This window comes from Buteo buteo, chromosome 12, assembly GCF_964188355.1.
Source record: "Buteo buteo chromosome 12, bButBut1.hap1.1, whole genome shotgun sequence".
Classification (NCBI taxonomy): Eukaryota; Metazoa; Chordata; class Aves; order Accipitriformes; family Accipitridae; genus Buteo; species Buteo buteo.
In genome coordinates, this window is record NC_134182.1 from 4974843 (window position 1) to 4989909 (window position 15067).

The 15067-nt window shown below is 44.8% G+C and overlaps 1 protein-coding gene across 10 annotated transcripts in view; it reads left to right on the top strand.

The window, feature by feature from the left end:
• The first annotated feature begins 3125 nt into the window (after positions 1-3125).
• The window catches only part of TOGARAM2 (TOG array regulator of axonemal microtubules 2), a 52526-nt gene continuing 40584 nt past the window's right edge, over positions 3126-15067 (top strand). For 3 of the 10 annotated variants that reach the window (XM_075042461.1, XM_075042456.1, XM_075042465.1), the window contains exons 1-2: positions 10718-12167; positions 14607-14699. The gene's annotated coding sequence lies outside the window, so the exon portion shown is untranslated. Of the gene's footprint in view, positions 3282-9707; positions 9921-10712; positions 12168-13847; positions 13876-14606; positions 14700-15067 lie in introns of those variants that run through there. The other 7 variants (XM_075042459.1, XM_075042462.1, XM_075042457.1 and 4 more) reach the window with 6 other exon arrangements.

Below are 15067 nucleotides of genomic sequence, written 5' to 3' on the forward strand. Positions count from 1 at the left end.
GTGAAACAGGGTAAGACATTGACTCCTACTTGTAAAGAGGACGTAGGGGGTTTTGCACTGAAATATATTTAACTGTTTAAGTGCTACGCAGGAGTCTAGGGGTTTTGCAGTTGTTGGTCAGGAGACTGCTGATTAGACGTTGGAAAGGTTTTGTGATGAGCAGGCAAACCACACTGCAGCCTGGTGGTGGTTGTTCTTCTCCCACTCCCTTCCCCAAAATGCAGTAGATCAGTCTTATGGTGATGCTGCCTCCTATTCAGGATCTGGTCTATCTTCATGTAACCCTCCTGCTGTGTCAAAGCAAAACCCAAATAATGCAATGATGGGCTGAAAGTTGTTCGAGCTGCTTTCCAGTTCCATACAGTTAGCGCTTATATAGCTGTCCTTCAGGAGAGGCAAGTGTGATGCTTCAGTTGGGTGAAACAAGGACTAGGCTGCTAATGGACCCGCATAGATTTATTCCTTCAGCTCTACTGCTGAGATATGCAGCTGTTTGGGGCTTGTGTACCCTGACTTGGCCATGAGCAGAAGAGTTTCCCTGTGGAGGTAGCAGGGGGTGGGCTGGCTGCCAGGGGAAGCTCACGGAGGTTTGGGGCTGTGGAACTGTGTGGTCTTGTGTCCTTCCGGACATTGGGCACATGGGAAACAGAAATGCCTTTTTCAGTGTTATCCAAGCAGTTGTAGAGTCCTTAAATATCTGTCTAGTAGGACACACTCAGAAAAACTTACACTTTGACACAACTATACCTTCTTTTGCAGCAAATGACTGCTGTGTCCAGAACTTCAGACTCACTAAGAGTCATATGATGAAAAACTAATAGAGCAGGCTGAATGGGTCAGGTTGAAGAAAGGTTGGTTTATGTTTTTGTGAATAAAAGGCATGATCATGTTGTGATATCTTCTGGGAAAAGCTGCATTGTGGTTACTGTTACAGGAGCTTTTTTGCCTAGCTACTGGTTTGTTCAGTGAAATATTCAGAAATTGCAAAGATTCAAGAATTTTAGTACATATAATTGCTTGCTCAAAATTCAAACTGAAAAGCAGCTGTAATTTAGGGTTCATTTTGTTTCTGGTTTTTGCCCACTTCAATTACTTAGGAAGCAGAAATGATGCCATACGGCTTAGGCACCCACTTGCGCATATACCACGAGCACAGAGGCAGCAGTGTGGCGAATTGTTCCAAGAATAATTACTCAGCTGAATGTTGCTTCTGTGAGCTATTTGGAAAATATTTGCTAATAATCACTTTCTGCATAAAAGTCAGTATTGGTTTGTAGATAGCAAAATGAGCTATATTTGTCAGCTAATTTATTCACAAACATTTCAACCAAAGCTTGTTTTTCTAAACAAAATATCTGTGTCAATAGATACAGTTTTGCTTTAAAACTCAAGAGCTTTATCAGCCATTACCTGAACCAGCAGCTAAGTTAAAACTTTTGCAAAGAATCTTATCTCTTTAAATATTCAGCAGTAGAATTAAATAGGTGTTGAGAGAAACAAAAGACTTTAAAAACAAAATGAGGAAATTATCAGTAGGGGTTCTGAAGTCTGGTTGCCTCACTTCCTTCAGTGGCAATCTAGGTAGCCTTTTCCTGGAGAAGTGGCACATGAGGACTGATCTGTAAATGCAAAGCCTAGATGAGAAATGGGAATTACTCTATTACAGTGAGATGGTTGCAGTGTCAGGCTGCGCAGACTCATTGGATATTGGAGGAAGGAATAAGCACTGGGCTGCACGTATGTTATTTTGCTCTTGCTAGGTTGTCCAGAACCACGAGGCTGGCATTTGTGTTTATTATAGAAAAATAATCAAAAGCATTAATTCTAATAAATAAAAGTAACTTGGAGAGAAGGTTAAGCAGGGAACAACTGCTGCATTATCCTCTGCCATATAGGTTCTTTACAGTCACCTTGCAGTGAAGAATGGCAATGCATGTGGTGGATGCCTTGGGAAATTTAGCTGAGCAGAATACAAATAGCTACATCCTATATGGTCAGATTACATGGATAATATTCTTATACATAAGTATAGGTATACTTAATGTACAGACCATACTGGTGTGGATTTTACTGATTTCTCCTCCCCCTAAAGAAGGCGTACTTTGCAGTCATGCACAAAATGTCTTGGCAAAATGTCTTCACATAGCAGTGTCTCCTAGAAATGTGTTTCTTATGGAATTGCATGTCCTGTGTCCTGTTGCACTTAAGTATTCTCCTCCAACTATCTTTCCAGCCTGGTCCTGCTTAATTCTTGAGGTCTAATGAGATCATTGCCCAAGGTGAAAGCACTATGGGCAAGCTGTGCCTGCACAAGTCAAATATATGCCAATTATAATGTATTCAAGTACCTTGCAAAACTGTAACTCTACCGAATTACAGGGCCGGTAGCTATATTTATCAGTAATGAAATGTGAGTCTCTGGGAAGGACAGATGTTTGAGTCACACCACCTGTGCCAGCTGGTGCGTGTTATAGGATGTGACAGAATTAACAGTGAAGATACGTGCCTGACACCAGCAACTGCCTCCCTTTGAGCTGGTTTGGTTTGGTGGCCTCGTTGCTTAGGCTGTGCTATTAGGATGGAAGAGCAGTGAACAATAAAAGTTGTAAGTCAGTGCAGCTGCATAGCCAGCAGCCACATGGTTACGGATGACAAGAATGTTCCCTGTACAGTCCTGAAGATTAATTCAGAGGTGATTTGTGTCATTCAGTCCACGTGCAAGGGACAATTAGTCCCTTGAGATTTGTTTTGGTCATGATCAGTGTCACATTGCCTTCACAGTTAAAATGCTCTGTGTGCAATGACACTTATGGAAACTGCATCATCTTTCCAGAAGGCAGAAGCAACTGATGCCACCTTCTGTCTTTTACTCTCTTGAAGCAAGCAGTAGGTTGTAAATTCTTCTAGTGTGGCTTTATGGAAATGGTGCTTTCTTTCTCTCCGTTTAAGCAAGAACACTGGCAAGCTGCCTGCCCTCCCCTGAGAGCCTCATCCTCCAGGTTTATTTGCACACTGCTTGCCAAATGCCTAAAAAAAGGAACCAATCAGATTGCATTTGCTTAATGCATTAATGAATCTGCTTAGGTGTCATCAAGTCTAATTTCTTAGTGAGCTGTGACAGCTTAATGCCTCGGGACTGAATAGCTGAGGAGAAGTTGCAGGGTGATGGATGGCCAGAGGAGTACTGAAACCTGAGGACTTTACCATGCCATGTCCCCCAGCCCAGAGTTAAACTCCCCTGGGTACTAATGGAAGCATGTAAACAAAAAACAAAGATGAAGGTAGGTCTCCCTTCTTGTCATTCTTGCAGCAAACATGTTATTTGCTTTGTGGTTAATGCCCTTTGCCAAAGGAACTTGAACTCCTTGGCTAGCTGCATGGGAGTAGATTTTACTTGTTAGTGTTTGAGTCATAGTTTCAAAAATTTTTTTTAAAGGATCATTTGGGAATGCAGGATTATAATAGCCTTTGTTATTCCTGGCAATATGCATGTGAAAACCAGATTCAATATATGCTAGCTCCTTCCCTGTCTCCTGTGGTGATGCATCGACGGCTCTGTAGCAGATATGTTTTATGTGCAAGGGCTGGTACACAAAATTCTGACACTTCTGAAAAAGCAGCCTGTAGCCAGGGCACTGACCCTCAAAGAAACAGTGTGCTGCATGTCTCTTCACACTGGGAAGGCCACTCAGCTGCTGAAATGACAGCGGTAGGCCTTTTGGCTGGTGTGAGGAGGGTGCCTGGATCCATCCATACAGGGGTCCACCAGGGCTTTTGGGGTGAGCCTTAGCAGATGTTCAGTCCAAACAGACTGCATTAGAGCTCAGAGGAACAGGTCAGTGGTTTTCCTTCATCACACACAGTTAGGCTTGCCTTAAATGCCCAGTGTAACAGGCTTCAAGGCTCTGCAGCCAGCCCCTGTGTTCACTCCTTTGTTGGCTGAAATGGTGGCACATTTTGGTCTATCTCAGGCAAGGTTCCATTGCTGAATGCTGTGCCCATCTGGATTGCAGGAGTATGTGCAAGTCTTGTGTGCACTGCATCCCTTCCACAGCTCCTCCAGGGCTCTCCTTAGGGCTTCATTGGGGACCAGTGAGATCCCAGTGGGACATTCCTTTGCTTTAGGAAAAAAACTGGCCGAGAACTTCCTCTCGGATGTTGTAGCTTCTCTGAGAAGTTTCTAAAACTTTAAACTTCCTACAAAAGCACTAGGCATATTAGCCAAAATATAATTCTTTTTAGTGGGAACTTAACAAGGCAAGTATTTGATGTAAAAATGAGCTGCTTTTGTTTGCACAGCTTTGTCAAATGTTTCTGAACCTCTCAACTACTGTTCGGCTGAAAATTATTTTAATCATTTTTGTCCGTCCTGTGGAAAATAGAAGACCACAACCAAACTACGTGTTTGGAGAAAATATGTATTTTTATTGAAGAATATACTTCCAGTGAAGGTTTTTATTGCATCTTTAAAAAAATGCACAGACTCCAGGCTACATAAAGAAGCTTTATTCCATCTTTTAGTCTGTGTGCTGAAGGTTTTCCCCTGACATTTAAAATCAATTACAGGTTTGCTATTAGCACTGATGGAAATGAGATAAGACCTAAACTGTCATCTCTTCTCATGGTTTCCGGTGGCTCCTGTGGTTAAAAGAAAAAAACAACCCAACCCAAACCCAAACCCCAAAAACTTGAGCAGCCAGAATCAATCAGCCCTAGGGTTTATTATAATTTCATGGCCAGTGTTTGCCCCACAGACCCAGAGATCTTTGACAGCTGTAGAGAGGAAGATGACTCTGCCTGAGCCTCCAGCAGAGCCTGTCACAGTATTAGACTTGCCATTAGACCCAGATTTCAAGGACACTTCTTTATTTGGGCACTTATCTTACACTCCTAGGTACAAACAATACAAATCTCCACTGTCTTTCAGTAACTGCTCAAAAATCATCAAATTCAGCATTATCCACATTGATACGGAGCAGCACTCGATGCCCCACAGCAGAGCACAAAACTATTCCCTGCAGGAAGTTCACCTTTTAGTCCTCTCATTTCTTGAGAGGCAGCATATCTTGTAAAAAGCCTCGCTGAAAGTCTCAGAAAATGTTGTTAACTAGATGATGGAGTTTTATGTTCAAGAAAGATGGTGGAGTCCTGGCTTTGCTTTAAGATAATGGTGAAACCACTGACATAATCGCTCTCACTCAGATAAGGAATCGAATGACACAGCATGAGTAACGTGTATGAAGAGAGATTTGTTTCCTTAGCAGCTGAAGCTATCACAGTGGTATCCACAGTATCTCAGGACTGAGTGATGGGAAACCAGTGGCCGTCCAGGCTGAAAACTTGTGTTTCCAAGTTCTGTGCCTCAGTTTCCCCATCTGCAAAGAAGGGATAACCCTACTTGGCTAGTTTACCAAAATGCTTTCTTATCTGTGGCTGAATGCCTAGAGTTTCTTGCAGAAAAATGTGTGGTGGAGGCAAAGTGCATGCTGATGAACTTCCCTTGATCCTGAGGAAAAAAACACAGAAAGGATCTCTAGCCTAAAGCAAGCTTGCAGTGTAGCTGGGCAAGACCATCAACAACATGTGGAGAAGAACATACTGTTGCAGCCGGAGAGCAGAGAGGATATGAGAAGGTATATGTGCACTGCAAAACGCTGCACTCCATTGAGCTGCTGACCCTTGTTCTTGGTGAGGCTGCGTGGGATCTACTTTGAAGGGCCTTGAGGAGCAGCTGGCTTGGGATCAACAAACTGGTTAGCAGTCACCTCTACCCAGGCACTAGTTCCATGTGAAGTTTTTCTCCCTGCCCCCAAATTCTCCTTTTTTTGGTGCTCACATAGTCTCTTCCAGATGTACTGATGTTTCAATTACCTGCCTGCCTCTAGGTGCAGTCACGGAGGCCTAATTTTGCACGGAGGCTCGAATTGCTTTGAGCTCTGCCAACATGGGATTTATGGCATTTCAATACACTTGTTGTTTGCCTCTTCGTGAGCAAACTCTGCTTCATACAAAAGGCTCAGCGCACAACTACCAGCTTGATGAAAAAGAGCTGTCTGCTAAATGAGCTGTTCCCACCGTGCTGCCACTGCCTCAGAGCGGGCAGGGGTGATGCCATTCCTCCTCGGTTCTCCCACCGATGCGCTGTGCCTGCAGAATTCCCCCATACTTCATTTCTGGCATCTAGTGTAAACGATAGCTTGGCTATTTTTCATTTGTTATTATCGTCTGTTGTGGGCTAGTGACTGGAAATCATTTTCTGCCCAGGACTGACAGGGATAATGCGATTCAGAAGAGGAGCCGTTTCTCAAAATGTCCACAGGCTGGGCATGGCAGCTGTTTGATTTCAGCAGGGTCAGACTTGGTCCTCTAATTCCTACTATTTCCCTTCCCTGCCCCAGGAGGTTCAATGAAGGGAAAAGGAGGCAGGATTGCATCCTATACAATTGTATTTCAAAAGCACCTATATAAACAAACAAGCAAAACCAAAGTCCACCGCCCCTTTCACACAAGTTAAATTCAAGGTAGCCATACAAAAGTTTTTATCCACTGTAGGCACAGAGTTTTGTTTAAAATAGTGAAGGTGAAAAGGGGAATATATCCATCTACCACTGCAGTCTCCTCCATGAATTTATTGTGCTCTGTAAATACTCAGATTTTGTTGTTGTTTGGTGTTTTTTTTTTTTAAAGAAAAATCCACCAGCCTGTGCCCATTTTTTCCTTTCTGTAGCGCTCAGGCAGCTAATTTCTGGAGCTGTAGAGGATTTGAATGGAAAGCCATTAACAAGGAAATGGGGTCCTTCCTCATCGTGTCTCGTCTCCGTGTTTATTTTGTCATGACGTCCTCCAGTGCAGGAAAGTGAAGAAGAAGCTGTTCCATCGCCATCTGTTTGAGACAGGCCGTTACCTGCCTGTGAGTCTGGGTATCCTCCAGCTTGTGGTATGTGCTTTGCCAAGCTCTTATCAGGGACTGATGAAAGTGTGTTTCAGGACCTCTTCAAAGTTGATGGCAGGTAAAATGAGTTGCAGGCCTAATTTCTCTTGTCTCTATCTCCAGTTCAAGTCTCCATCACCTTTATTACATGGATGTTCAATAGCCTAAACAAGTCTTTTCATCTGATAACATTTTTATTTTTCCATCGAAATGATCACACTTTTTTTGTCTTTCAGAAATGAATGAAACAAGATCTTTTCCAGCTGTTTGTAAGACTTACAGTAAAGAAACAGCTCTGATTCTCTGTGTCACTTTTCTCCCAGTGAATTCAGGGCCGGCCACTGTCTGACCCATGCTGTGAGATTGGGGGTACGGAGATGACTTAGCAGATCCAGCATCCCAAACAAGCTTTGGTGGCTGCCACCTGGTAAAACATGTGGGAAAACATGGGCTTCTAAACATGCCTACCCTGCACCTTCATCCTTCATCTCCATGGTGGTCTGTCTGTTACCATGAAAGTACCTGTTGTTTTACAGGTTTTGAGTTTGTGTGTTCTCTGCTTGTAAACTTCATGAGCCGTTTGTATCAGAAATGCAGTCCTAAAGCCTTAGCCCTGCACTCCAAACTGTGCCGACAAATTTTCTGCTTGGCAGATGGATGGTATTGAGGGGAAAAATGGGGCTCTTGGGACAAGTGCAACTAATCTTTCAGTAGGTGCAGAGGGATTTTAAAGTCTGAGGACTGAACTCTGCATCACTGGGGCTCAATTCATGGTTCTTGCCTTGGCTTTAATGTGGTGTTGTGGGAAAGTGTTTTATTTTTTGTGCAGCTTTGATGTTGTGCAGCTGCCTTACTGTGTACAGTAGCTCGCTGAAGCACTTAAAAGCAAGTCATCAGGGCCTGTAACCCCTGCAGTTGTACTTCAAGGCAGCAGAGTGGGTATAGGAGGGCTGCAGTTAGCACTTTGTGTTGCTCTGTAATAGTGGTCCGTGGTGCAGCATCGGTGGAGCTAATGGACTTTGCCCACCCCTTTAGAGGTGCACCAGCCCAGGTCTGCCTCCAACAGACAGGTACCCATGCTGATGTTCAGGAGACTGGGCGTTCGGTAAAAACCATAGCAGCTGGGTTCAGTTTTCAAAATTATTTGCGCTAAATTCTGGTAAACCTGGGGGAAGGCTTTGGTCTTTTGAGTCATTTCTAACTCTCAGGAATATGAGGAGTGTATTTGCATACTCTGGGTTAGCAAAGTGGCTTGCTGGTACTGCTTTTACCATGCCTGTGCAAAAAACAGGGTATTTTTTTTTCTTTTTTTCTTGTGTCCATCTGCCCCCAGACTTTGTGTTTGCAAAGGGCATCTTGAGGTGATGATTGGTTTCTTGGTTTGGTTTTTTTTTCCCCCTTGTTATATAACAACAACAGTTCTGTTAATGTAAAGAAAATGAAATGCAGACCTGTACTAGACAGCAGGCGCTAGCAGCTGGTTTCTGTGTCCCCAGATGAGGTGCAGCTTCATGTGGCTGCTGACTCTTCAGGTAGCCAGAGCAAACAGATGGTGAGATGCTGTGCTTGGCAGAGAGTTAAAGCCTGCAATTAGCCAATATGCAGTTAACTAGATTAGCAACATGGGGAACCAAGTGGCCTTGGTTTAGAACCACATGATCCTGAATAAATTAGGTAGCAAAGTACTGTGTGTGTACAGTGTCCTGGATCACCCAAGGGTGTTAGAGGGGTTCTAGGCAATCCTGAATTGGGCTATTTTTCTGCTGCCTCATGGAGGTTTCCAGTCTCTGTTCCAGTTTGTGGGTCCTCTTTGGGGACTGGTGCTGTGATGTGCTTGAGTATCTGGGACACCTCATCCTTGTCCTCTAGGGCACACTTGCAGCTTGGAGCTTATTTGCCTGCATCCCTTTGTATCATGAATGTACAAGAAGCATCCTGAAGTCCTTTTTTCAATCCTTACAGAAGTTAAAATATTCTCTGTGACTTCCCAGGCATACAGCAATTTCTATTCCACTGCTATATTGAAGAAGCACTGGAAATAGGCTTTTGCCTCATCAAGGTCTGATCTGGAAATGTGTCTGAGGTAGGTGGTAAGTACGTTGTCACTGTGTAGAATTAGGGTTACTCAGAATGGAGATAATTTTATAATTTCATGGAAGAATCTGAGAAAAAATATCAAATGTCCAGGTCTAGAACTTACTTTTTCACAGAAATAATTGAAACAAGCACTTTTTCACAGATCACATAATTTTTGTGGAATTATTGTGTTCTCCATCAAAAAAATTTGCAAGCTGTAGTCAAGATACTCTATCCATCAACCTGAAAGCTCCTGGTCCCCACGTGTAAAGCTCTGATAATGCTTAGCTGGCATCTCTTAATATAGTACCTCTGTAAATGAGAGTAGAGCTCTTAAAGCCTATGTTGTTTTAGACTTCTTTTTGAAACACCTCAGCACTTTCTCTTCCAGCTGACACAATCCCAGTTGTTACCCTGCCACAGACAGTTGTCACTGGATCAAGAGAAGCTGTGTTCTGCTGGTCTCACTGCAGTTTATTTACTCTGAGGTCCTAAGTGAGGTTTGGAGCACTTTTGGCTGCCTCAGTTTCTCAGTGTACTTTAACACTGCTTGAGTCACCTCATGAAGAGGTGTTAAGTGCCGCTTGTGGCAATGCAAACTGCTCTGGGCTCATTAGAGGGAATTTGCAATGTAATTGTGAGCCCAAAGTATTACTGTCATAATTTTCCCTGACCTTAGTGTTTCTGAGTCTGTGTGTTTATGCGTCTGTGTGTTTATGCTTTAAAGTGTAAAGTTGTCATTTCCTTTCCCATTTTCTTTCATAAGCTTTGTTCAGAAAACACATCTCCTTTAAGGAAACCAAAGCACTGTTTTTCTGAGATTTTTGTTTCAGGCATTGGCCTCAGCATGCAGCAGCGCGGAAGTCTTCCACTGCAACAGAGACTTCTGAAAATGTAGATGTTGAAGCCACAGGTTTTTCTACCTTGCATGTTTTCGTATCTTAACAGCTCTTTTCTGCTTGCCTTCCATGGCATTGAGGTGCATGCCCTGCACACTTCACTTGTCACTCTTTGGATAATTTGATTTATTCTTCATGACAACACTTGGTGGAGGAAGGGTTATAGAAGGTGGTATCCCTCTCAAAGCCTTCAGGCTCCTGCTGATTAGGGGACAGTGTCTAATGAATAAGGAACAGCCAGAGAGATCTTGATGCTCCCCAGGGCTGGGCAAAACAGAGGCAGATGGAGAGAGGCAGATACAGCAGTATCTGTGTTTTTCCTGTTGTCTGTCCATCTTTCTTCTCTCTTTTCCTATCACTGTGAATTCAGGATTGATAAAAATGAACATTTTAAAAAGGTCTGTATAAGCTCACCAGCTCCAGACCTGTCTGCTGGGCTCTAATTAACATTTGCTTTGTGCACTTGGGCCGTTTCCCTCACAGGCTCGAATGCCACGCAATATTGATCGCCCTTGCCCAATGCACAAATGAGGTTGCCATGGGGAAAGCCCAAGGGCTCCCAATGCTGCGAACAAAAAAGAAACTGCCTGCGTGCCAGGAGGCTGCTGCGAAGGGCTGTGCTGCTCAGCAAGTGTACTATGTGAAAGAAAATGTGCTGAGAGGAATAGCTGAGCAGGTTTCTGGGTACAGGCATGTAAGGTGGCATGATTTCCGTCCCTGCTGCAGATGGCGGGGGGAAGCCCTGCTCAGCCCTGTGCTCCTGCCTACGGTGCCCCAAGGCTTCAAAGCAGAGTGTGGAGGTTTAGCCAAATAAGTCCAAGATGTGTTTATTGAAATAGAGAGGCCATGCTTCATGTCTAGAGAAAGGGGATTTCAAGGGAATTTTTGTTAACTTGTGAGGAATGATTGGACTGCTCTGTCAGGGAGGACTGGCGGAGGTGCTTGGGGTGCTATGGATGGATGAGAGAGAGGGTTTGATCTCGTAGCAAGGTTTATCCCATGGCTGTCTCAAGGAATGATGTGATTGCCATCACCAGGTTCATTTCCAGGATGCACGTGAACACACGGACACTGCCCCTTCCTTGTGTAACGTAATGCATCATTACAGGGTGTGCAGGTGACATAAGAGCATGGCCACGTGGATGATGCTGCTGGAGGTGAAGTGGGTCTGACACAAGTTAGGTTCAGGAGGGAAGGTACTCTGTTCCCTGATTATGGCTGCAATTTTTTTCTTCCTTTTAGAAAGGATGAAATAAAACTTTGGCTTGCTGTTTTTAAGGCTAAGCATGTAGGCTTTCAAGTTTCTCTTTGGTTGCATCTGTCCCATCAGCTTCAGTATTACTGAGCCAAAAGAAAAGAGAGTGTAAGCAGGTGTTTGGGGAGAGAGACTGGACATTAGATGCTCCTGGGTGGTCCTTAGTCTGACCAGCTGACTACCTTTGCTCTACTTTTGTCACTTTTGCGTGATTTAACAATGGTCACGCTTTTCAGTGCTGCTAATGCTGTTTCCCTGTAGAAGTGCTCATTTTGAGACACCCAGGAGCTTAACTTTTTCACTAGAGCTGAGCTTGTAGCTCATTGCTGGCCCCTTCAATTAAAGGAACAACCAAACACTGTTCTGGGGAAAGTCCTTTGAAGAGCTACTGCCACCAATATTTTATGGTAACATCCCTAGCTGATGGCTGTGCCAGCTCTGTTAGATGATGCACACACATGTAGGAAGAGACAATTCCCTACCTTAAAGGGTTTGCCTTAAAAGAAAATACGGGGAAAGGTGAGCAAGCAGCATTTCTGCTATGCTTGCTTTGCAGGCAGGAGCTGGAGTAGATTAAGTCTTGCCTGAAGCCTCCAACACAGCTGAGACAAAATTTTCCTTGTGTCTCTTAAGGTCTAAAGCAGTGCTGGAGTCTGAGGGTAGTCCTCTGCCTCTTGTTTGTAGCAAAAGGGAGAAGCCTTTTGGGAGAATTCTCCTGTTTCATGCAGGAGATGTCACATTTGGGGACCCATTTGCTGCAGTCAGCTCATTTTCTGCCGTTCTGTGACATATAGAGTTGTCATTTTCTCACATGTCTGATTACTCAGCCTTGAAGAAGCTGAGAGAGTTGTGTGGTTTAAGATGACTCATTGTAAGGCTGAATCCTTTACTCCTACAGCACCAGTACCAACAGGGTGGCTCAGCAGTAACAGGAAGATGCTTCCCTTTGGCTTTGCTGCTGCTTTTACCAAGTGAGGTGACAGTCATCTCCCCAAATCGCAACAGGGTGCGTGTGCTGCCTTTGCTTGTTGGAGAAGGATTGCTAACTCCTGCAGATGGTTTTCTGTGGGGGTTTTTTTTTCCCCCCTGTAGGAGCTGAATTATTGTACATTTTTACAGCTAAAAAACCCTTCCCACTTATCTGTTGGCTTGCAGGTTGGATACAGTGGCTCGGGACTTGCTGCTTAGTGTCTGAATTCCTTTTCTCATAATACTTGTGTGGACGCTCTCCATCCAAATAATTGTAAAGACAAGTTGAGCTGCCATTCCCCATGGTTAACAGAGAACCTCATGTGAACCCTTGCACCTCTGCACAAAATTTCTCTCTCTTTTTGTGTGCTGGGTGTTTATAAAACCAGCCAGCAGTGACCTTGTTATGGAAAATTTCCAAACAAAATATTATTTTCACATTTGGAAGTAGCTTTTGAGTGAGCATAACAACAACAAAACACACACAGTAGCAAAACTAAATTTCTGCTCTGTGTTGCATATTGCATAATTATCACCAGCACAGGGGAGAGGTATAAAAAATTTGTAATGGGGCTGGTGGAGAATTCCAGTTTGGCAGCATTTAGTGGAGAGTGCAGCGACTGTGGACATGCCACATTGGAGAGGGTCAGGCTGAAGCAATTAGCTCTTCTCTTTTCCTAACCTTGCCTGAATGTGGTGCTTTCTGTAGGGCTGATATGGATTTACACCAATCTAACTGAGAGGGGCTCCAGGCTCACACTGCCTAGCTAAGCAATTTACCATGCAGAGATGTCATCAAATCCTGCAGTGAAGGGGGTGGAAACTTTCCCCTCCCTTTTACCAGTTTCCAGCAGATGCATACTTTGCTGTTTGCTTGGGCGTTACGCACAGCTTTAGGCATGATTCTCACGCAGTGGTGGCAAGCAGGCAGGGAGGGACCGGGAACGTGTTGCAGGTCAGAGTGTGTCCCTGCCTGAAGGTCTGGGTGCTGCTGAGGTCCCTCAGGTGTTTGCAGCTGCGGCACCCAGGGATCTGCCTGCCAGGCCTGCAGGCAAAAGATATTCCTTGCATCTCACGCCTCAAGATTTCTTCAGAGAAGTGGTTGCTATGCAGCCTTGTTTATTCCTCGTGTCTGGCACTGTTTGCCTGCTGAGCTCGTACACCTGGAAAGGGGAGCCTGCTGTACTCCTGGAGAAGGGGTCCAGCTTCACAAATGGCTGTCCCTGCTTCCAGTCGTGGAAACACAGGGTCTGGAACAGAAGAAATCCTTGTTTCCTTGTGGGAGGCAACCCACAGCAGGGTTTTACAGCTCCCGGGGGGAATACAAGCTTAACAACGTGGAGCTAGATTTCCACAGTGAAGGACACGCAAGTTTGTGAAGGAGGTTGGTGGATAGCCCTGTCTCATGCGCTGTTGCTTTCTCAGCAAGGTGGTGCTCCGGCGGGGGCTGGCAGGAGCCAGGCAGAGGGGTTGCTTTTACTATGCTCTGGTGGAGGTTGCTGGGTGCAAGCGTCTCTCCCAGAAGGCAATAAAATCTGGGAGAAAGATTTGATGATTTTTCCTTTTATTTTTCTCTTTTCAAAAGTTGTTTTGAAGTCTTAAAGCCACATGAGGGAAGCTTCTGCTGGGTGACTCCAGCCATGTGCTGGAGAGTTTGGGTGTCATTTAAAAAAGACACAGTCCTGGGACGTGTGGAAGAGCAGCAACGCTTCGGTGGCGGATGGAAGGAGGGGAGAGGAGGACAGGTGGGAGCTGCAGAGCAGATGGAGTGGTTTGTTGACAGGGAAATGGGAAGCTCCTCTTCATAAGAAGAGCAACAGCCTGGTCTCTGCCTCACCACGGGAGGCAGAGTGAGAGCTCCCACCTTGGCTCAGGTGCTGCCCTCAGGCTCCCAGGGCTTGTTTTGCTGCTGTGTGTGGGCAAATGGGCAAGTCCCCCACTCAGCTCCTGCTCAAACTCCCCTTGCTCTGACTGAGGCCAAAAAGCAAACACTGCACCTTTGGTCCTTCCTGGGCTCACACTGTTATTTTCCAGGTAGAATCAAGGAAGGTCGAACTCAAATCAACTTTCTGAAGCGGGCCCTGCTGAGGTTTAGGTCAGTGTTATATGGCTCCTGGGGGTGACGGTTCACCCCTGCAGGATGGTAATCAAGTCTGCTCTTGCCAATGGTTTAAATTGCTGCGTTTCACTGAGTTTAAGCATGGCACCTCACTCCAAAGGATGTGGGGGAAAAGTGCATTTTCCTGCAAGCAAAGAGAGTAGAAGCAAACTTTAGTGAGCTCACAGTCTCTCTGATACGTAAATGCCCAGTCCCAAAGCAATATCACGCTGATGAACAAACTTGCCTCCAGGTTAGCCTCTGTTTTCAAAGGCGTTTTTTACTAAAAGCATGAAGCTCTGAAAATTGAATCTGGGAAAGGTGTAGGGGGATGAGGAGGAAAGATCCACGGTCTAACACATCTTGAATGTCTTTTAGGGTGCAGAGATGCTGGCCTGCCACAGCAGTAGGGGGAGGACAAACCAAACTCTCTGAAGGATTGAGATACAGGGACTCTGCACATTATCAGAGGTGTTTGCTGGTTACTTTCTCCCTCCGTTTCTCTCCTTCTCTCTCTGGAGATAATGCCTTTGCTTCACTTGTTTTTTCATTCCCTTTCTTCCTGGTAATATCTGTGCTCCCTCACCCCTAACAATTTAGCAAGCTGGGGCTTTGCTACAGAGACCGCTGCTGTAATGACAGTGGTAACTGCTCCTATTTGCATAATATACATCACCCCAGGGCATTTGAGAGCTTTGCAAAGCTTCCAAGCATCATTTGCATTTTTCCGTTGGAGATACTGACCTGTAAGAAGCAAAAGTTGACTTGTTAAAAAATCTGTGGCCTGCAGAGGTCACGCTTATACGCTCCTAACTTTTTTCTGGCCTTAAGATTTGTAT